Here is a 22,105-nt window from a genome sequence, read left to right on the forward strand (position 1 = left end):
ATTTACAAGGAGCACCCAAACCATGCGTGACTAACGCTAGTAGTGCAACACATCCTGCTTTCAATTTAACAGGAGGAACATACGTGTATATGAACCAACCCAGCCTTCACTTGGGTTGTGTCTGACAACGTTACTAGAAGTCAAATCTTTGCTTTCAACGTTCTTGTTTCCTCAATTCCTCTCAAGCCTCCTTGTGGGAGGGAAACCAGGATTGAGAAAGCAAGGATTTGATGCCGGGCGGCTAGTAACCGTTTTCAGACAGCCCTGGAGAGAGAAATCAACAAGGCATCATGCTGATGGTGACAGTAAGTGAAGGAGAAGACAAATGCCATAGTCCCAACCCGCCATCTAATTGCCCTGGACTGCGTCAGTCCCCAAAGAAAATGATCCCCCCTCTCGGTTATTAAATTAGAACGAACATATGTCACGGCAACTCTGTTGGAAAATTATAACCCTATAAAATCGACCATGAATCATAAAAAGTAGTGTCACTGCACTGCTAATTCCAGAGGCTCGGAGAGTCGATCGCAACATTCCACCGTACCTCAAAATAATGAACGGTGGACACTACACCCCCTCAAACAGTGGTTCAACAACATTCTAGAATCACAAGGAACTAACTGGCTGGAAAAATGCGAGTCGTTTTTGACACTGGGTCGCTGATAATGGCCAATCACGACGCTTCCTGCAACCGACCTGTCAACTCTATTCCCCAAGATCAGCTGGGTGTTTTGACCCAGTGGAAAACAAAATAATATTATCAGATGTCAGGCACAAGTCAATGATTGGACCTTGAACAACAACTTGAAGCATCAAACACTTCAAAGGGTTATTGAGTCACGTTTTTTTCTTTGACGGCTGTTCCCAGGCAAAATAGCTTGCATTGCTCTGCAGTGATTTACAATGGTAAAAGGAGCATTCCTTTCCCCAGTCAGACAAGAGTCAGATGCCAACGGCAGAGTTTTAAGCAACTGGTGGGTCTAATCCTGATTGGTTAAAACCGCATTAATCTATTAGATCTGCTATATTACATTGCGCCCCACATAGAGATGCTGGCCATTACTCTGTATACCATAACAGTGAAAATCCCAAATCAGAAACAGCGTAAGGATCCCATTGCAGAGACTGGATCAAAATCTAAATCACACGGAGGAGGGGGGGGGGGGGGGTCTTCAACATCAAGCCATATTAAAAAGTATGAGTTCTGGAAATGGGTAGGTTCTTCTAAGCAATAAATACACTAAGTGCCTTGGCAGGGCCAAATGCGCTGGCTCAGCTTGGGAAAGAGAGAAATGGAGAGGCAGATCTAACCATGTTGTCACACCCACTACTCCCTCGGTCTCCTTGCAGAGATTTTGAGATTGAGCCATTAACAGATGGTATAATTCTCAATACAAAGCTGTGAAATCAAAACAGTTTATCATTTGACTCCATCCAAAAACATTTAATGAGGACTGAGAATACCAGCAAACTATATTCCTGCATGCCTTCTGTAATTTTATAGGCAGTTCAGGTTTATTCTGCCCACGCAATCAAATTAAATTATATTCGTCATATGCTTTGTAAACAGGTGTAGACTAAGATTGAAATGAGAGAACAACGCAGAGGGAAAGAATGAGAAAATATGGAATAAATACACAAATCAGTAATGATAACTTGGCTATATACACGGGGTACTAGTAACGAGTTGATGTGCAAGGGTACGCGGTAATTGAGGTAGACATGTACATATAGGTAGGGATAAAGTGACGAGGCAACAGGATAGATAATAAATAGAAGCAGCAGCATATGTGAGGAGTCAAAAGAGTTAGCGCAAAAAGGGTCAATGCAAATGGTTAACTATTGAACTAACGGTACCGCTTGCAGTGCAGTAACAGAGAGAACAGTCTACAACTTATGGCCTTACTCCGACACCGCCTGGTATAGAGGTCCTGGATGGCAGGGAGCTCGCTCCGCCCCTGGGCCCTACCCTCTGTAAGCAGTTGCCATACCAAGTGGTGAAGCAGCCAGTCAAGATGATCTCAATGGTGCAGCTGTAGAACTTTGAGGATTTGAGTGCCCATGCCGAATCATTTCAGCATCCTAACTGGAAAGAAGCGTTGTCGTGCTTTCTTCAAGACTGTGTTGGGGTGTATAGACCAGGGTTGGGGGGTTCCAAATTTTCATAGTCATACCGTTCTTCTCTCATTCCAGGATTTATGGTATTACCGGCTTAGTACACAAGGGGGCGCAAAAAAACCTAAAAGGACTATTGTGTATCTGTTACCAGAATGCTAACAAAATTAGCACATGTAATAGCAGCCTCCGTGGAAATTTGCCATCTAAATATGCTAACGAGCTCAAACAAAAATAAACGAATGAACAAAGTTGACACATACTTGTCTGCTCTGATGCAGCAAGTGTACACGGTCTGTCTGGAGTCACTAAGGCAACGGGCCTGCCTGCTCTGCTCAGAATGAAAACGGAGAGGAGAAAAAAAGGCAAGGAAATCAAAAGATCGTGGCAGCTGCACAAATAACTCATGCAAAGGGCTTTGACTTCTCAAACACGGCAGAAAGTTTACACAATATGATGCCCTGTCACCTTATTCATTCAGTAACTTACTTAGATAACTAGCAAGTTAAACTTAGGGGTTGCGTTAATGCAGAATTCTTCATTTTCACGCAGGAAAAAATATGTTGCTGCGTTTTCTAAACGCAGAGCTAAAAAGCTTCTTATTGTAATTTCTGCTCTGCATCAGACTAATTTTGTGCTTCAGATGCACTTCACAAGGATGAGAAGTCACAAATTGGTATTTATCAGCAGACAGAGCTCTGACGGGTGTAGCTTTTTCTCCTGTTCTTTTTTCTTGGTGTGGGAGGCCTGTTTTCTCCGGTAAAATTCAAGATCAACTTTAAGCAAAACAGAGTGTAGCTGGCTACATGTCCCTTTCTATAATAAAGCATAACTATGATGGCCATGAATCGTTTTTGCTGTGCTTTTTTATTGTTAGCTCGTTTACTTGTGTGGCTAACAGCCAAATAGCGTTGCAATTTTCTGTGAAGGAAAACCATCGTTGCACATCCTTGATCACTCTATTGAGGCAAAAAAAATAAATCACTTTCAATATAAAACACGACCCCTGTCAATACACAGCTGGACTCACCTGCTCACGCTTTCACCCGTTGTGTCATTTACAAACAAACACTTGACTGGCTCAACTGTTCTGGGGAACTACGGTAAGCTTCATCATGTAAAATAATGTGACAGGTTAAATGAAGAATGTGATCCATTTTATCTCCTAACATACTGCGCAAGTTAACCGCACGCATTTACTTAGAAAGTAGCTACAAATTGAAAACAAAAATTCTGAAGACTATCCAGTTGCCATTTCCAAACACCCCTGTACACGGTATACCAACCAAACCTAGTGTGGACCATTCTAATTCCTTAGTGATGTGGACACCGAGGAACTTGATGCTCTCAACCCGCTCCACTACAGCCCTGTCGATTGGGGCCCTCCGTTTCCTGTAGTCCACGATCAGCTCCTTTGTCTTGCTTGAGGAAAAGGTTGTTGTCCTGGCACCACACTGCCAGGTCACTGACCTCCTGCCTATAGGCTGTCTCATTGTCGTCAGTGATAAGGCCAACCGCTGATGTCAGTGAACTTAGTGTTGGAGTTGTGGCAGCCATGCAGTCGTTTGGTGAACAGGGAGTACAAGAGGGGACTAAGCACGCACCCCTGAGGGGCCCTCATGTTGAGGGTCAGCGTGGGGGATGTGTTGTTGCTTACCCTCACTACCAGGGGACAGTCCGTTAGGGAGTCCAGCATCCATTTGTAGAGGGAGGTGTTTAGCCCCAGGGTCCTTAGCTTAGTGATGAGCTTGGAGGACACTATGGTGTTGAACGCTGAGCTATAATAAATGAACAGCTTTCTCACATAGGTGCTTCTCTTGTCCAGGTGGGGAAGGGCAGAGTGGAGTGCAATAGAGATTGCGTCATCTGTGGATCTGTTGGGGGGGTATGCGAATTGGAGTGGGTCCACGGTGTCTGGGATGGGATGATGTTGATGTGAGCCATGACCAGCCTTTCAACAAAAAAAAATTCAAAGCATTAAATGGCTACAGATGTGAGTGCTACGGGGCAATAGTCATTTAGACAGGTTACCTTGGCGTTCTTGGGCACAGGGTCTGTGGGGGTATGCTTGAAACATGAAGGTATTACAAACTGGGTAAGGGAGAGGTTGAAAATATCAGTGTAGACACTTGCCATGGTTACCGGTTCTGTTAAAACGATAAAATGTTATAAAATTCCACATCAATTCCTTTTGCATGCTACGGCCGCTAGGGGGCAATGAAGTTCTACCTCAGTCATACAGCAGGCGGCACCTGAAATCCGCTTGAGGCAGGTGACGTTATGTCCAGAAGACAACCGCTAATTCACGTTGACTCAAGTTTCTTTCATTTGTTATGTGCATTAGCGACTCACAACAAAAATGTACCTAGCCATGTGATCAGTTGTTCTCCCTACATTCTCTTTTCCCTTTGTTGTGGCTCACTCAATTTCGATGCGACCGCTCCCCACACACACGCTGCGCACCCAAGCGCACCACTCCCTACACACACACACACACACACACACACACACACAAAGCTCCAATTAGGCCTAAAGACATGATTGCCTATAAAAACATAACTAAATCACAAAAACTTTATAACGAATTCAAAATGGACTGGTTGATTAAAGTAGGGAAATGTGTTCCAACTACAAGCTGCAGTTCCGGAATAATAAAGGAGTCGTCTTTAGTCTTTTTTCCCCTTTAACTGCTACAGTGTGCCATTTAAATTTAGGTTACAACCTCCCCCAAACCTTGGCAAGTTCCAGAATGAAATACACAACAAAAAATGTATTAAGCCAAATTGCGTATTCATTAGTCTCTGGGGCTACTTTGTTTCCATGTATAACAAAAGCCTGCCCACCAAGTTTAAGCTCACAAATCAAACGCAGAGCAAAAGAAACCCACATTTGGCATGTGCTATCTAGTGGATAAAAAGGGAAGATTTTTGCTCTCTAATGCCGTTTACTGTTGGAAAGGGAATAACTCCAGTTGGAAAGGGAATAACACCCTGTTGAAATGGGAGTAAACAGTGATATTGACGAGAAAGACGCATCTGTTTCCGTAGTGCGAGTCATGGCTCAAAATGGCGCTCGCAAAACTTAATTTAGCAAATTACCTCAACTCAAGTAGGCCATTGACAATGGCTGCATATCAACTGCAATAATTTCTGTAACCAACATTTTTTCCCCAACTTAACAATGACTTGCGGAGCGCTTTATATCCGTGGCAAATAATTTCAACGATTAATATCCCCTCTTACTAACGTTACAGCATTGTTGCGCTAGGTAGGCCTATTTATAAAAAAAAATATTTAAAAAAATGTATCCCTTTATGATAGATGATGATCGGGACACGTTAGTGGTAGTTTTGTGATAATTGCACAGATTTTATTTTGTGGAGACAAAAATAAGGTTAGGGATTTTTTTCTTAATATTAAGGACTCAATTTCTTTTAAATGTTAACATTCACACCCCTAGTCAGCGCATGGTCTGAGTACAAGTCCTGGTTATCCATCTGACCATGTGAATGTTAACCTATTTAAAAAAGTCTCGCTCTCCATAGCCGACGTGTGTGAGATTAGTCATCCAGAACAGCTAGTGCTCTCATGCATGGTTCAGTTTTGTTTGCCTCAAACCTCCTTCAGATGTGGATGTGGAGGTTTAGGAGTTCATGAAAAGGAGGCCAGGAACTGCATCAGGGGACAGGGTGCCCTAATCTTCCTATAAAAAGAAGCCTTGACCACAGAATCTGAAGGGACAACTTATCGACTAATAAACACAGGCAGGCTTTTCAGCGCCACGGTTGTCTGGCACACACTCTGGATTTCTGAGTATCAATTTCCACATTTGGAAAATACTGTTTCCCAGAAAAAGATAGATCCTGAATAAGTGGCAGTCAGTCCCAATTCGCACTCAACAGCCACCACATTCTACAAACCCCCACAAAGCCACCACATTCTGTAACCCCCCCCCCCCACACACACACAAAGCTGTAACAAAGGATATCAAAGTGGCACCGTCACTCATGTCATTCCAGCACTATAGCTGGGAAAAGAGAAAAATCTGTCAAATAATTATAGCTTGTCCTACAATTTCACTCTGCTGTTGTCTTTTTTGTTCTTTCACATGCAAAAACAAAGTCCCCGGCATTCAGCTTGGAAACACCTGGCACAGGGCTTGTGAGACAACACTTCCAAAGCGCTCAACCAATTCATTTGCATAATAAAAAAAAGCGTAATGGCAGCGATTACTAATTAAGACTCGACTTGCAATTTGCTCTCAGGAAAGAGGGAGAAAAAAAATGAGAGAAAGAGAGGTGACAAATGCATTTATTTACATTTTTCCCCAAGGACATACTGATTCATGCACATTCTAGGAAGGCAAAAAAAAAAGTCCTAATGAGGTCCCTTGGGGTGTAGGGAGAGCCTTCTCTTTCTCTCCTTTCTCCTTTCCCTCTGTGTTGGGGAACGTGTTCCATCCTCATTAGAGCAGAGGCAGGAAACGGGGCTGCACAGACTCTGGGTTCGGCATGTGTCACTGAGATGGGAGGACATTTGGGGGGGGGGGTAACGTTAGCTAGCGCTAGTCGGCTGTACCTGCGCCAGAACTCAGGTATTTATCATCCTATAGTTCTCAATATTTTTTAAAAATGGTGAGCAAACATGTTTTACCTCACTCATTTTCTCATGGCTTTATCATGTCTCTCTGCAGCAGACATACAGTGAGCAATATATTTGTTACATCAAATCGCAATATCAAATCACAATACATACAGTGAACAATATAAAACACAACAATGAGATTTTACTGAGTTACAGTTCCTTATAAGCAAATCAATCAATTTAATGACATGTATTAGGCCCTAATCTATGGATTTCACAACTGGGAAACTGTTGGTCACAGATACCTAAAAATACATTTAAAAAAGGGATCAGAAACAAGTCCGTATCTGGTGTGAGCACCATTTGCCTCTTGCATCTCGACACCTTCGCATAGAGTTGATCAGGCTGTTGATTGTGGCCTGTGGTCCCAATCCATGGCGGGAACTGAAACCCGTAGTCTTACACGTAGATGCAGATCAACCCAAACATGCTCAATGGGTGACGTGGCTGGTGAATATGCAAGCCATGAAAGAACTGGGACATTTTCAGCTTCCAGGAATTGTGTACAGATCCTTGAGACATGGGGCCATTCATAATGCTGAAACACGAGGTGATGGCAGCGGATGAATGGCACGACAATGGGCCTTAGGATCTCATCACAGTATATCTGTGCATTCAAATTGACATTAATAACATGCAATTATGTTCATTGTCCGTAGCTTATGCTATAACCTCACTGCCACCATGGAGCACTTGGTTCCCAACAATGACATCAGCAAACCGCTCGCCGATACGATGCCATCTGCACGGTACAGTTGAAACAGTGAAGAGCACACTTCTCCAGCGTGCCAGTGGCCATCGAAGGTGAGCATTTGCCCACTGATGTCAGTTACGACGCCAAACTGCCATCAGGTCAAGACCTTGGTGAGGACGACGAGCACGCAGATGAGCTTCCCTGAGACGGTTTCTGACAGCAGAAATTATTTTGTTGTGCAAACCCACAGTTTTATCAACTGTCCAGGTGGCTGGTCTCAGACGATCCCGCAGGTGAAGAAGCCAGATGTGGAGGTCCTGGGCTGGCTTGGTTACACGTGGTCAGCAGTTGTGAGGCTGGTTGGAAGTACTGCCAAATTATTTAAAAACGACACTGAAGGCAGCTTATGATAGAGAAATTAACATTAAATTCTGGCAACAGCTCTGGTGGACATTCCTGCAGTCAGCATGTCAATTGCAATCTCCCTCAAAGCTTGAGACATCTGTGGCATAGCGTGGTGTGACAAAACAGCACATTTTAGAGTTGCCATTCATTGTCCCCCGCACAAGTTGCACCTGTGTAATGATCATGCTGTTTAAATCAGCTTCTTGATATATGTCACACCTGTCAGGTGGAAGGATTCTCTTGGCAGAGAAACGCTCACTAACAGGGATGTCAACAAATTTGTGCACAAAATGAGAGAAATAAGCTTTTTGTGCATATGGAACATTTCTGGGATCTTATATTTCAGCTCATGAAACATGGGACTAACAATTTACATGTTGAGTTCATATTTTGTTCAGTACAGAGTCGCAACACAATATCGTATTGGCACCTAAGTATCGTGATAATGTCGTATTATGAGGTCCATGGCAATTTTCAGCCCTATCAACATCGGCAACTGCAAAGTTGTAGATTGCATTAAAACAATGAAAATGTGTTCGCAAAACATAGATCTGTGGTGGCTTTCGATGGCAAACAACCGTGAACCTCAAATGATGACCCCCGATACACTATATCTATTGATCTGAAGATCACCGTTTCCCCCGGGCTTTTCATAGGACACCGTGTTTCTTAGCAACCGATAACATTACATCGTTGGTGTTTTTTCTTCCCCCAAGCCGGAGTAACAAAATGAATATGCGACTCCAGACAGTTTCCCCAGCCCAGACTTCATAAACAAACACGGCATAGTAATGCTGGAAGTGACAGGTCACTGCTCACATTTATTGATTCCCAGAGCGGCAGGCAGGCGTACGATGCAGCACACACCCAGACTGGCATCTTCCCACACACGGAGCAGAGCATCGTCAGCCTCCTCTTCAGTTGTTTAAGGTGATCGTCTCCGTGCAACACCCCCCCCCCCCCAAGTGATTGACCTTTTCTATTGCACAGGTATATGCAGAGCAGCTTAGTATCCACTACAGGGAAAGGGCAACAGTGTTTGTAGAGCGATATTAAACCCCTATAGGGACCAGAGAGACAGCGTTTCCCTCGCTCTCCCTCTATCCGCAATCTGCAAATCTCTACGAGAAAAATTGCTAGGGGAGAAGAAACTAATTAGAAGCACATGGGAGGGATCGGTAGCAATTAGAGGGGAGCTCGTCAGCTGTGAACCCCTACCTGCAACAGTGGCTCTGCGGCTCCGCGCTGCACAGGAGCACAGATGACAGGGTGAGCTTTCTGCACAATTGCTGCCCTGTCTGCCCCCCCACCCCGCTCTCCCTCTCTCCATCTATTGGCGTGAAAAATATGCAGGAGTAGGGGCTGCCGCAGAAAATCTCTGTGGGGGGCCTGGGAGAGAGAGAGCAGGGTTTCGCCAGGCATATATTCTAATTAGGTCAACCCTCATCCTAATGGTCGACCTCTACCTTGATTTGACAGAGCCTGGTGCTGGTGGACCCCCCACCTGGATGGCAGACTGCAGGGAGGGAGGGAACATTGGAGGGAAAGGTATCATTGAAGCCCAGGCGAAGGACAGACCAGACGTCAACCCTGAACACTCAGTTCTTTTATGTTATGGGTTGTACTCGCTTTCAGGGAACTGAATGTAATAGAAATACCTAACACTGTCCAAGAGATGCCCTCATGCTGTGGAGAATGATATAAACCCCCAGCCAACCATCCTAGGTTATTTCTTAATATTGTGGAAATTTAATTGGCTCTGTGACCCTTTTCTGATGACGGATGACTCATGATTCAGAGCGCATTCATACGACATAAAAGACTGATGGGGGTGAGGGTGTAATGGTTTTAAAGCCAGCACTTGGGTCACTGTATAGGCGAATAGATAAAACTGCTGTCTGCCTGCCTCAAAAGGAAAAACTCCAACAAATCTTGTGTCAGGTATTTCACATTGGGACAACAAAGTTCGGAGATAGCATGGAGCCTGAAAGATTCTCATGTTTCAGACAATTTTCAGAGCACATTTCTTTTACAGATTTTATTTGCCCCATTCATATTTCTTATGGAATTAATACATTTTTGTTCTCTTTTCTTGTTACACACGTCATTCATTGCATGTTCTGGCAATCAGATTTGTTCCAAAACGTACTTAAATTTGAATGTTGAAAGGAGATTTATCAAAAAGATATCCCAATGCACCAGTTCCCCTAGGATCGAACAACTAGGAAGAGAAGCAATGCCAAGCAAATTTACATTTATATTTTAGTCATTTAGCAGACGCTCTTATCCAGAGCAACTTACAATTAGCGGATTCATCTTAAGATAGCTAGGTGGGACAACCACATATCACAGGCATAGAAAGTAGTAACGTAGCTTAATAATGTAGCCATCAGTAGAGTCAGAGCTAGAAGAGGGGGATTGGGTGGGGGTCAAGCACCAGTGCTGGTTAAGTGGGAGGGTTCAGATGTTTTTGGAAGATGGGCAAGGACACTGCTGTCCTAGCTTTAAGGGGGAAGTTGGTTCCACCATTTCTCTGTCCTGGCACACCAGAGCTTGGACTGGGCTGAGCAGGAGCATGCTAACATTTTAGAGCCGTACCATTTCCATAAACCATATCAATAACGCAAAGGGACACAAATTAATAAACTATTCCCTTTGGATGATTAATGAATGAGCACAAATGACCAAATATGAATCAATTAGCCAGTCACACAATGATAGGCTACACTAGAGCTCAAAGGTTAGAAAGCCCCCTATTCATCAGTCCCTCCCTGTCCTACAGTCTTCACAAAGGAGTGTTGTCATCCTACTAGAACCTGGACCCCTGTGCTCCATTCTCATCACGATGAATTCTAATTGACCAGCAGCACCCTTGTGACTAACAGACAGCATCAAAATGGACCCAAAGGGCAGCCACCAAGCACATAACTATTGACTAGCAGCATACCGCATGTGTCGCAGGTAAAAAAAAAATAAAAAAAAAAATAATAATAAATAAATAAATATATATATATATATATATATATATATATCCATTCATCACCACAAAACCTGTTTGCCTCGCTGTTCCTGTAATACCACTTATTCACGCATTTCAAAACAGGTTTAGGGTGTTTTCACATACAGCCCTCTTTAAAAGAACCAATCTCAAATGCTCTTTAAAGTAAACTCTGGGGTAAAAACAACGCAAAATAACTCCGTTATCTTTGTATTCACACTGCCCTTGCATTTGAATAAGGACTCAACTGTTTTGCCAGTTCACTTCACCTATTTTGTGGTCCGAGTCCTCTTTGCATTCACATTGCTATGTTTAGAAAGGAACCAAAATATTTTTCTAACATTCAATCAAAGTACTCTGGGTTTTTACAAAGTGCAGGACAAGCCATTCCATCAGGATTTGTTGTAAGACAGCTAGATATACTTACTTTCATTTTGGAAGCAAATAGATTACAATGTCATATTTTAAATAAATGCAATCAGAAGATACTGCTAACATGTAAATATTATTGGTAACAGAAGAAAAAAAGAACTGTAGATTAAATAATGCTGTAATCGAAAGTTGTACAACCAATGCAGGCTACTGCCCCTTTAAGAGCTAGAATTGATTTCATACCCTGTTGTGGCATCTTCTCACACTGTTCAAATCCTAGGGCTGGGCGGTATACCATATTTTACTATACCAGTATTGATGCACACACCAGTTTGGGTTTTTAACTTTACCTTCTATAACGGTACTTCAATGTTCGATTTGTTAAATGGGAAACACAACTCCGGTGCGTATAATGTCAGTTTTTATAGTTTACTCGTTTGCGTCGAGTCATCTCTCCCTCATGCCGCTAACCACACCAAGCTCTGCCCCTCACTCAAGGACAGAGCAGTTGCTCGACCATGGAGTCAAGAGCACTTTCTTGCCGTCCACTCCACATAGTCAGATGGGTGCGACAACGTTGGCGGCATGCTGCTTTACTCAAGCGTTCTATAATTACACAAACAAAGTATCTTACTGTCTGCAAATGACTGTTTGCTAGTTTGACTTTCCTTATCAAGGTGTTGCTAAAATAATTTGTCTTAGTCGCTAATGCTAAATCACTAGTTAGTACATTTAGCAAGCTAGCTGGCTAAGAGTCAGAGCAAAATGTTGCAAGTTAACTTCTTAAAGTATAGGGGGCAGTATTTTCACAGTCAGATGAAAAACATTAAACTGGTTACTACTCTGGCCCAGAAACTAGAATATGCATATTATTAGTAGATTTGGATAGAAAACACTCTGAAGTTCCTAAAACTGTTTGAATGGTGTCTGAGTATAACAGAACTCATATGGCAGGCAAAAACATGAGAAAAATCCAACCAGGAAGTGGGAGATCTAAGAATTGTAGTTCTTTCTAATCCCTATCGAAACTACAGTGTCTGTGGGGTCACGTAGCACTTTCTAAGGCTCCATTGGCTGTCAAAAGCCTTCAGAAAGTTCTCTCATCTGTCTCCTGTTACTGGGCAGATAATAGGTGCTCAGTCAATGAGTGGACTGCCTGGGGACAAAGGGATTGGTAATGCGCAATCCTGCGAGCACGCCGCTCCTTTTTCTTCTTGAATGAATATGATATTGTCCGGTTGGAATATTATTGCATTTTTACATTAAAAATACCATAAAGATTGTTTAAAATCAATGTTTGACATGCTTCTAAGAATGGTAATGGAACATTTTGACTTTGTCTCTGGTACCACACTCGCGCGTTATGCCTTTGGATAGTGCTCTGTACGCACGAACAAAACGGAGGTATTTGGACATAAATATGGATTATTTCGAACAAAAACAACATTTCTTGTGGAAGTAGCAGTCCTGGGAGTGCATTCTGACGAAGATCAGCAAAGGTAAGAGAATATTTATAATACTAATTCTGAGTTTAGGTGACCCCAGAACTTGGCGGGTGTCTGTATAGCTTGCTTTGATGGCGAGCTATGTACTCAGAATATTGAAAAATGTGCTTTCGCCGAAAAGCTATTTTAAATCTGACACAGCGGTTGCATAAAGGAGTACTGTATCTATAATTCTTAAAATAATTAATCTATTTTGTCATCGTTTATGATGAGTATTTTTGTAAATACTTAGAGAGGAATAGGTGAAGCATGAATATGTTAGCTAGCTAGCTACATGAAATATGAAAACATGTAATTAGATTACGGTCATTCCCAATGTGGTCAATAAAAATGCAGGCTGTATTAAAAAAATAAAAGGACACAGTATGGTAAACATTATCGCCGGGGCGATAACAGTATCGCAATACTCGCTAGTACCATGGCAAGGAAACAAAACGGATTTAACTTCTAATGAATTCTATAGCAAAACAGCTCTAATGTTGGAAAAAACATGTTGTCATCCAGAGTCACATGTATCTATTTTCCAAGCTAGAACAAAGTATTTTACATACAGCAGGTTTTTAAAAGGACCTACGAGTTGTCTGCTTCGTGTTTTCATTTTTGCTATGGAAAAAAATATGGTATATACACTGGTATCGTCACAGCCCTACTAAACATCCTGTGTGTGTGTGTGTGTGTGTGTGTGTATGTATTTTAAGTGGGGCAACGATACATTATTGCTGTGTTTGCAAACCCGAGCCGTGCAAAGCCCAGCAGTTACTCAGGTGAGAGCTTCCTGGGCCTAATGAAGACTGACGTTTGTTTCTGTTTCTCCTTCCCCGGGAGCCCATATATATGGCACTATTCCCTATGGCACTCTATTCCCTATGTAGTGCACTACTTTTGACCAGGCACCATAGGGGTCTGGTCAAATCTAATGCACTTAATAGGGAGCCATTTGGGAAGCGAGCAACCCATGCATCACATCAGCTCCATTAATATCTCCCAGACAGATACAGACGAGAGAAAAAGATACCATTGCCAAACAATACTGAGGCTGAGATAAGCTGTAATGCGATTAGACAGTCTGACAACCCTGGACTTGAGAACATTACAGTCGGGGACGTAGTCTATCTGGAGAGAGAAACAAAAGATGAGACCGAGGCATGATACTAGACGAGTGGTTCTTTCTCCATTCAGCTTTTATTTTTTTACCCTGACGGATAATCGTGTCTCTAGGAGCTATAAGGCAAGGCAAAGTCCGGACCTCATGGCACACAGCAGTGGCTGCTCAGTGCTGCTAAGTCACTTCAGTTGCAACCAGAGGACCGACCGACAATCGCACTTGTTTGAACGCCTTGTCTCAGCGGAGTACCTTGAAAATTGGCTTTAATGTCCTTGAGTAAATGGGTGTCCTGATGCATCAGTGTATGTCCTAACCCTCAGACACAGGCAGAAACAGTTCAGGGCAATTCAACAGTGCCAGTCAGATTTTTCACTTTCAAATGCATGTTAAACAAAAACCAATGATTGCAAAGTTAAACAAGCCATATAACTTTATTCACAAGGACCACTTTTAACAATTTCCACAGACATTTTTACAAAACACATTTACTTCAAGAACAGTGCAGATTAGGGTGTGAACATTTAAACATTGGGATCGTTAACGTTTAGAAATAAATCCCTAACCAAATAGATACCTGCACTGTGAAGAAAAATGATCAGAAATCTACCACTAACAGACCAATGACTATTACCAAAATTATTGTGTTATGATATTGTCCATATCACCCAGCACTATCAAACTTTACAATCAAATAAACAGCTGATGAATCTATTAGCCTATAGAGCACATATTGCAAACAATTAACTTGAACTAAAAACTCAACACGTTTTGGAATTTCTGTGTATCCTTGACAATCGCGAATCAATAGCCCTAACCAAAAACTGCCCACGTTTTTTTTCTGCAAACCTGCACATCATTTTCTCTCTATTGTGACACAAAAAGTGAGAGGGTTTATGGCAGGGGAAACAGTGTTGCAGTAGTCTGTGACAAGTGATCCTGGGAGCTGTGTGTTCACATTGCCCTAAAAAGGCAACCGGACTGTGGAATTCAAGAGAACCAAACTCAGACCCTCTCGTTTGGTTCGGGGGCTGAAATCCTTTGGTGTTCACAAACCACAAAACATTTTGCCAACCACATTGAGTTCACAAAAACGGTCTGAAAGGGACCACGAGTGATTAGTATAAAGGGATTATTATTTTTAAACATAGTGAGGATGAAAAAAGTATTTGATCCCCTGCTGATTTTGTACATTTGCCCACTGACAAAGAAATGATCAGTCTATAATTTTAATGATAGGTTTATTTGAACAGTGAGAGACAGAATAACAACAACAAAAATCCAGAAAAACACATGTCAAAAATGTTATAAATTGATTTGCATTTTAAATGAGGGAAATAAGTATTTGAACCCCCCTCTTAATCAGAAAGATTTCTGTCTCCCAGGTGTCTTTTATACAGGTAACGAGCTGAGATTAGGAGCACACTCTTAAAGGGAGTGCTCCTAATCTCAGTTTATTACCTGTATAAAAGACACCTGTCCACAGAAGCAATCAATCAATCAGATTCCAAACTCTCCACCATGGCCAAGACCAAAGAGCGCTCCAAGGATGTCAGGGACAAGATTGTAGACCTACACAAGGCTGGAATGGGCTACAAGATCGTCGCCAAGCAGCTTGGTGAGAAGGTGACAACATATGGTTCCGATTATTCGCAAATGGAAGAAACACAAAATAACTGTCAATCTCCCTCGGCCTGGGGCTCCATGCAAGATCTCACCTCGTGGAGTTGCATGATCATGAGAACGGTGAGGAATCAGCCCAGAACTACACGGGAGGATCTTGTCAATGATCTCAAGGCAGCTGGGACCATAGTCACCAAGAAAACAATTGGTAACACACTACGCCGTGAAGGACTGAAATCCTGCAGCGCCCGCAAGGTCCCCCTGCTCAAGAAAGCACATATACATGCCCGTCTGAAGTTTGCCAATGAACATCTGAATGATTCAGAGGACAACTGGGTGAAAGTGTTGTGGTCAGATGGGACCAAAATGGAGCTCTTTGGCATCAACTCAACTTGCCGTGTTTGGAGGAGGAGGGATGCTGCCTATGACCCCAAGAACACCATCCCCACCGTCAAACATGGAGGTGGAAACATTATGCTTTGGGCGTGTTTTTCTGCTAAGGGGACAGGACAACTTCACCGCATCAAAGGGACGATGGACGGGGCCATGTACCGTCAAATCTTGGGTGAGAACCTCCTTCCCTCAGCCAGGTCATTGAAAATGGGTCGTGGATGGGGATTCCAGAATGACAATGACCCAAAACACACGGCCAAGGCAACAAAGGAGTGGCTCAAGAAGAAGCACATTAAGGTTAGAGGCCTAGCCAGTCTCCAGACCTTAATCCCATAGAAAATCTGTGGAGGGAGCTGAAGGTTCGAGTTGCCAAACGTCAGCCTCGAAACCATAATGACTTGGAGAAGACCTGCAAAGAGGAGTGGGACAAAATCCCTCCTGAGATGTGCGCAAACCTGGTGGCCAACTACAAGAAACGTCTGACCTCTGTGATTTCCAACAAGGGTTTTGCCACCAAGTACTAAGTCATGTTTTGCAGAGGGGTCAAATACTTATTTCCCTCATTAAAAATGCAAATAATTTTATAACATTTGACATGCATTTTTCTCCATTTTTTTTGTTGTTATTCTGTCTCACTGTTCAAATAGACCTACCATTAAAATTATAGACTGATCATTTGTCAGTGGGCAAACGTACAAAATCAGCAGGGGATCAAATACTTTCCCCCCCTCACTGTATACCTAATGCACCAATGCTGTAACGTTACGAGGAGATACGCATGTTTTTAATTATCTACCACCGATATAAAGCACTCCGCACATCGTATCGTCATTAACAGTTCGAAAAATGAGTGAGAGCAGCAAAGTCCTGTATGACAATACTTTAATGAGTCAAATGAGACGGTGATTAAATTCTAACTTTGCGAGGTGGAATAAAGCTAGTGGCAACAGTGCAATAAGGGACAGAGTGAGAATCACAGCGCTAATTACAAAAATTATTGCAGTTGATATACTGCAATTGTCAATGGTAGAGGATGTCGGCGTCAATAGCATATCTTAAACCAGAAGACTACAAGATGCCATGTCCAAAAAAAAACATGCCGGCCCCGATGAAGCAATTGTGCAATGACTGCTTGGCAAGTGCAAAGCCCGAGCTCTCAAACACCATACGTAGCTTGAACGTCTATGAACACGTTGTCACAAATCACTGCAATGATCCATCACATTGATGAGAGGTGGGACATGAAGTACGTACTGAGAACATGGAGGCACACAACAGAACATAAAACGGCACTGATACCATCGTTGCTGAGTGGGGGATAGCAGTAAGGTAAGTGCGGTTACCACAGCCAAAGTCAAAATTGGCTGTGTATTCATTAATTTAAGGTTAGGCATAAGGTTAGCATTAGGTTTGGATTAAGGACAAGGTTTGGTTTAAATCACATAAGAGAAATTGTAGAAATAGGCAGGGTTTATGACATTGTTGCTGTGGTACCTAGTGACAACCAGTATGTAGGTAACTAGGACTGCGGCAGATTGAACTGCATTGCCCCCTAGCGGTCATATGCTGAACAACATTAAACTCGTCTTTTTTTTTTTAGTTGAAATGATAAAAGGCTGTTTAAATGTTGACAAATGTAAATTTGTCACATCCCTAGGGCAGATGGAAAGATTGGTAAAATAATTATGTTTTGTGCTTTTTCTGCTGTAATTCGGTTACCAAACTTTGCATCGGCACAGTTCAAGTGAATGTGTTTTTGTCATTCACTCTGTTACAGTGGAATTGCCCTTCAGCAGTTTGACAGTCTGTGTAGCTACCATGACAAACCCCACATGTAGCTATTATGAACCACTCAAAGGCAGACAGGTGTCTTAACATTGAGGTGCCGCTGGGCAACCCTAAAGAAAACTAGCCAATATTGTGGTTTTGAAATGTGCAGTAGTTGCAGGGCTGGGAGGAGAGGAAGATCTTCCCCCAGGTGATGAACTATTTATTGCTTTGGAGGATGTGCTGTTATCCATCTTGTGGGATATCAGTCAGTGAGGCACAATAGAGAAACCATTTTCTTCGCCATTACACCTCACCTCTTCCCTTCACCATGTGAATTTCCACCACAATCTTTTAATAAAAGAAAACTGGGTAGAAGGTAGACAACATACAATATTGTGTGTAGACTTGTGACACAGGAAATAACCTGTCTTGCTGTCAATCTATGAGCAACTTCTGTTCATGGTAGCCTTATAAGGCATCCAAAATAAATTTAAAAAGACAAATACCATGGATTTGGCCTAAATATAGAACATGACGTGCAAACCATTGAGCAGATAGTACAACTAATATTCATGTGTGGACATAGGATACACTACATTTCCAGTTGCAAGAGGGGAAATCCAACAATTGCAAAAGTTCTTAAAGTACTCAGCGGCGCATCATACATTTGGTAACCAATCCTATAAAATCACAAGTTTGCAGGCATATGTCCAGGCAAATATCATAAACTAGGAAGAGGTCAATGATTATCAATGCCTGTGACTATGAACTCTTCTCCTGCCAATGTATGATTAGGTCATATTTGTTTTCCCATTGTAGAATTACCAGGTACCCTACATTGGTCAATCACCTACAATGAAATATTGATACAAAAAAAATACTATGCTTGATTGTTTGGAAACGGGTGTTTAGTGCTAGGCTGGTACAAAATTCCGAATGACCGCCAGTAGCTATTTACGGGGGTACGTTTCAGGATGCGAGTCAGCCAGAAGTAGGCCTAAATCTCTTCATTCCATTTCCAAAGTTGGAGGAACACCACAGAAGTTAAACGTCATTGTCACTTTACTGTAGTGACAAAGATGTAACTAACTACTGCACATGGATATTGTAGCCAGATAGGTTAACTAGTTAATGATAGACGAGCCTTAGTTCGGCTAGCACTGCAAGCTCTACCAAACATGAAAGTTGACATTCATCGCATTACAAAAATCGAACATCACCGGTAACTTACGTAGTTAAGGTTACTTTCAAACAGCAACAACTTGTTCAATATGAACTAATGTCAGTTACCGGTTAGCAACTCGACCAGGTCACATAATTACCTCGACTGTCTTAGTAATAGAGCGTAACGTTATATTATTACACGTAACTAGCTAGCTAACTTGGTAGTTCGGACTTTGTGCATTGACACTAGCTACGAACGAAGCTAATTGGTGGCTAGCAAGTAATGGCAGGCCTCACATGGTACGTTAGCATATACTCCCTAACAAGACACTTCTGTAAAAAGACCTAACCAGCCGACTCAGTTACAAAATGTTAGTTACCAGTTTACGGTTGATTTAAAACAAGAACGACGAGCTAGTTTGCTAGTTCTGTCAGCACGACACGTGATTACAAAGAGATTGTCAGGAATAATCCCTTGGTTTTTATGCGGCTAGTTAGCTAGCTAGCTAGCTACTTTCAGTTAGGCCAAAGCTTCGTCAACACATTGCCTTCCTCGCCATTGGACGCCGTTTTAGTTAACTGCTAGCAAGCTAAACTTAGCTGCGCAAATTATGTTCATAACAAAAATAACATGTTACATTTATAAACCATTAAAAATTGTCCTTACCGGCTGCGATAACTTTTGAGTTATTGTTCAGCGGTGTGTGTATATTTTTCTATTTCCAGTCAGAATCGGCAACATGAGAGCTTGGCGAGGGGGAGGCAGCGCGTCTGCAACTGTCTGACAGATAGGTGGAAGGCAGAGTGGAGCCAATGAGTGACATCGACGGGTGCGTCCGTACATTCACGACGACTATCTATTTCAGAGCACTCTCGTGTCTGCCAAAGCATAGAATAACTGATGAATTTACTACGCGCAACACCCGTTGAATATGATATGATCGGTGTCAGTAAACGTTGGCAAAAAAAGAAAAACGTAATTAAATTGCTACCAGCAGCTTAGTTAATCACTAACGCTCAAAAAAACAGTCTAACCAGCTTTGCTAGGGAGAGTAAAATGGTCAGAGTGAGGTGTTCTGTCAATGTCTGGAAGTAGTTAGTCAACTTTAACCAGTTATCTTGACTGCTGATTGTGAGGTCCGGACGCTCATATCAACCCAACTCATCGGCCAGAGCTTCCAGCGTGCGCTCTGAACGCTTTGATAGCAAAACTCTGAATTTAGGAACATAATATGACAAAGCTTTGACTTTACTAACGACCGAGAACACACTCTGACATACTTGAGGTAATTCACAAACGCACCCGAGGCCTGTCCAATCACTTACCTACTAGCTGTGAGAAGTCAATTATTGTACACTTTTTGGGTTGTTGTTGAAAAAGTTGCTCTCTGACTGAGACCGGGGCATTCCTGCATGTGCAGGCTCTTTAAACTTCTACAGAGTACAACAGTATGAGTCGTAATACCCATAAAACCGAGGGGTCAAACAGGGAAATGGTTCCTCTCTATCGTTTTTCCACCATTCATTTTTCCCATTACGTATTTTAGAAACAAGTAAAATACGGGCTGGGTTTCGTGTAGGCGTACCCTGGCGTGACGTTTTGATAACCGTGTAAATCGCTCTAGGACAAGGTGATCAATATCAATATATCCGCCTGTATTTACCCCCCAAAAATGAAATGCTAATGTAGCTATCATGAAGAACTACAAATGCCATGTTGATCTGGATGAGACTGCCGAATCGAGGCACAAGTAAGATTTTATTTTTATTTATTTAACCTTTATTTAACTAGGCAAGTCAGTTAAGAACAAATTCTTATTTACAATGACGGACTACCAAAAGGCAAAAGGCCTCCTGCGGGACGGGCCTGGGATAAAAAAAACAACAAAAAAAACAATATAAATATAGACAAAACACACATCACTACAAGAGAGACAACGCAACACTATATAAAGAGAGACCTAAGACAACAACATAGCAAGGCAGCAACACATGACAACACAGCATAACAACAACATGGTAGCAGCACAAAACATGGTACAAACATTATTGGGCACAGACAACAGCCCATAGTGCAAGAAGGTAGAGACAGCAATACATCACACAAAGCAGCCACAACTGTCAGTAAGAATGTCCATGATTGAGACTTTGAATGAAGAGATTGAGATAAAACTGTCCAGTTTGAGTGTTTGTTGCAGCTTGTTCCAGTCGCTAGCTGCAGCGAACTGAATAGAGGAGCGACCCAGGGATGTGTGTGCTTTGGGGACCTTTAACAGAATATGACTGGCAAAATGGGTGTTGTACAGTGGGGCAAAAAAGTATTTAGTCAGCCACCAATTGTGCAAGTTCTCCCACTTAAAAAGATGAGAGAGGCCTGTAATTTTCATCGTAGGTACACGTCAACTATGACTGACAAAATGAGAGAAAAAATTACAGAAAATCACATTGTAGGATTTTTAATGAATTTATTTGCAAATTATGGTGGAAAATTTGGTCACCTACAAACAAGCAAGATTTCTGGCTCTCACAGACCTGTAACTTCTTCCTTAAGAGGCTCCTCTGTCCTCCACTCGTTACCTGTATTAATGGCACCTGTTTGAACTTGTTATCAGTATAAAAGACACCTGTCCACAACCTCAAACTGTCACACTCCAAACTCCACTATGGCCAAGACCAAAGAGCTGTTAAAGGACACCAGAAACAAAATTGTAGACCTGCACCAGGCTGGGAAGACTGAATCTGCAATAGGTATGCAGCTTGGTTTGAAGAAATCAACTGTGGTAGCAATTATTAGGAAATGGAAGACATACAAGACCACTGATAATCTCCCTCGATCTGGGGCTCCACGCAAGATCTCACCCGTGGGGTCAAAATGATCACAAGAACGGTGAGCAAAAATCCCAGAACCACACGGGGGGACCTAGTGAATGACCTGCAGAGAGCTGGGACCAAAGTAACAAAACCTACCATCAGTAACACACTACGCCACCAGGGACTCAAATCCTGCAGTGCCAGACGTGTCCCCCTGCCTAAGCCAGTACATGTCCAGGCCAGTCTGAAGTTTGCTAGAAAGCATTTGGATGATCCAGAAAAGGATTGGGAGAATGTCATATGGTCAGATGAAACCAAAATATAACTTTTTGGTAAAAACTCAACTCGTCGTGTTTGGAGGACAAAGAATGCTGAGTTGCATCCAAAGAACACCATACCTACTGTGAAGCATGGGGGTGGAAACATCATGCTTTGGGGCTGTTTTTCTGCAAAGGGACCAGGACGACTGATCCGTGTAAAGGAAAGAATGAATGGGGCCATGTATCGTGA

General features: G+C 42.4%; 1 protein-coding gene across 3 annotated transcripts in view; it reads right to left on the bottom strand.

The window, feature by feature from the left end:
* Nucleotides 1–19,667, bottom strand: part of LOC115155546 (R3H domain-containing protein 1) — a 60,038-nt gene extending 40,371 nt beyond the window's left edge. For all 3 annotated transcript variants that reach the window (XM_029702244.1, XM_029702246.1, XM_029702245.1), the window contains exon 1: nt 19,452–19,667. The gene's annotated coding sequence lies outside the window, so the exon portion shown is untranslated. The remainder of the gene's footprint in view (nt 1–19,451) is intronic.
* Between the last annotated feature and the right edge of the window lie 2,438 nt (nt 19,668–22,105).

The sequence above is a fragment of the Salmo trutta genome, chromosome 20 (genome assembly GCF_901001165.1).
Source record: "Salmo trutta chromosome 20, fSalTru1.1, whole genome shotgun sequence".
Lineage (NCBI taxonomy): Eukaryota > Metazoa > Chordata > Actinopteri > Salmoniformes > Salmonidae > Salmo > Salmo trutta.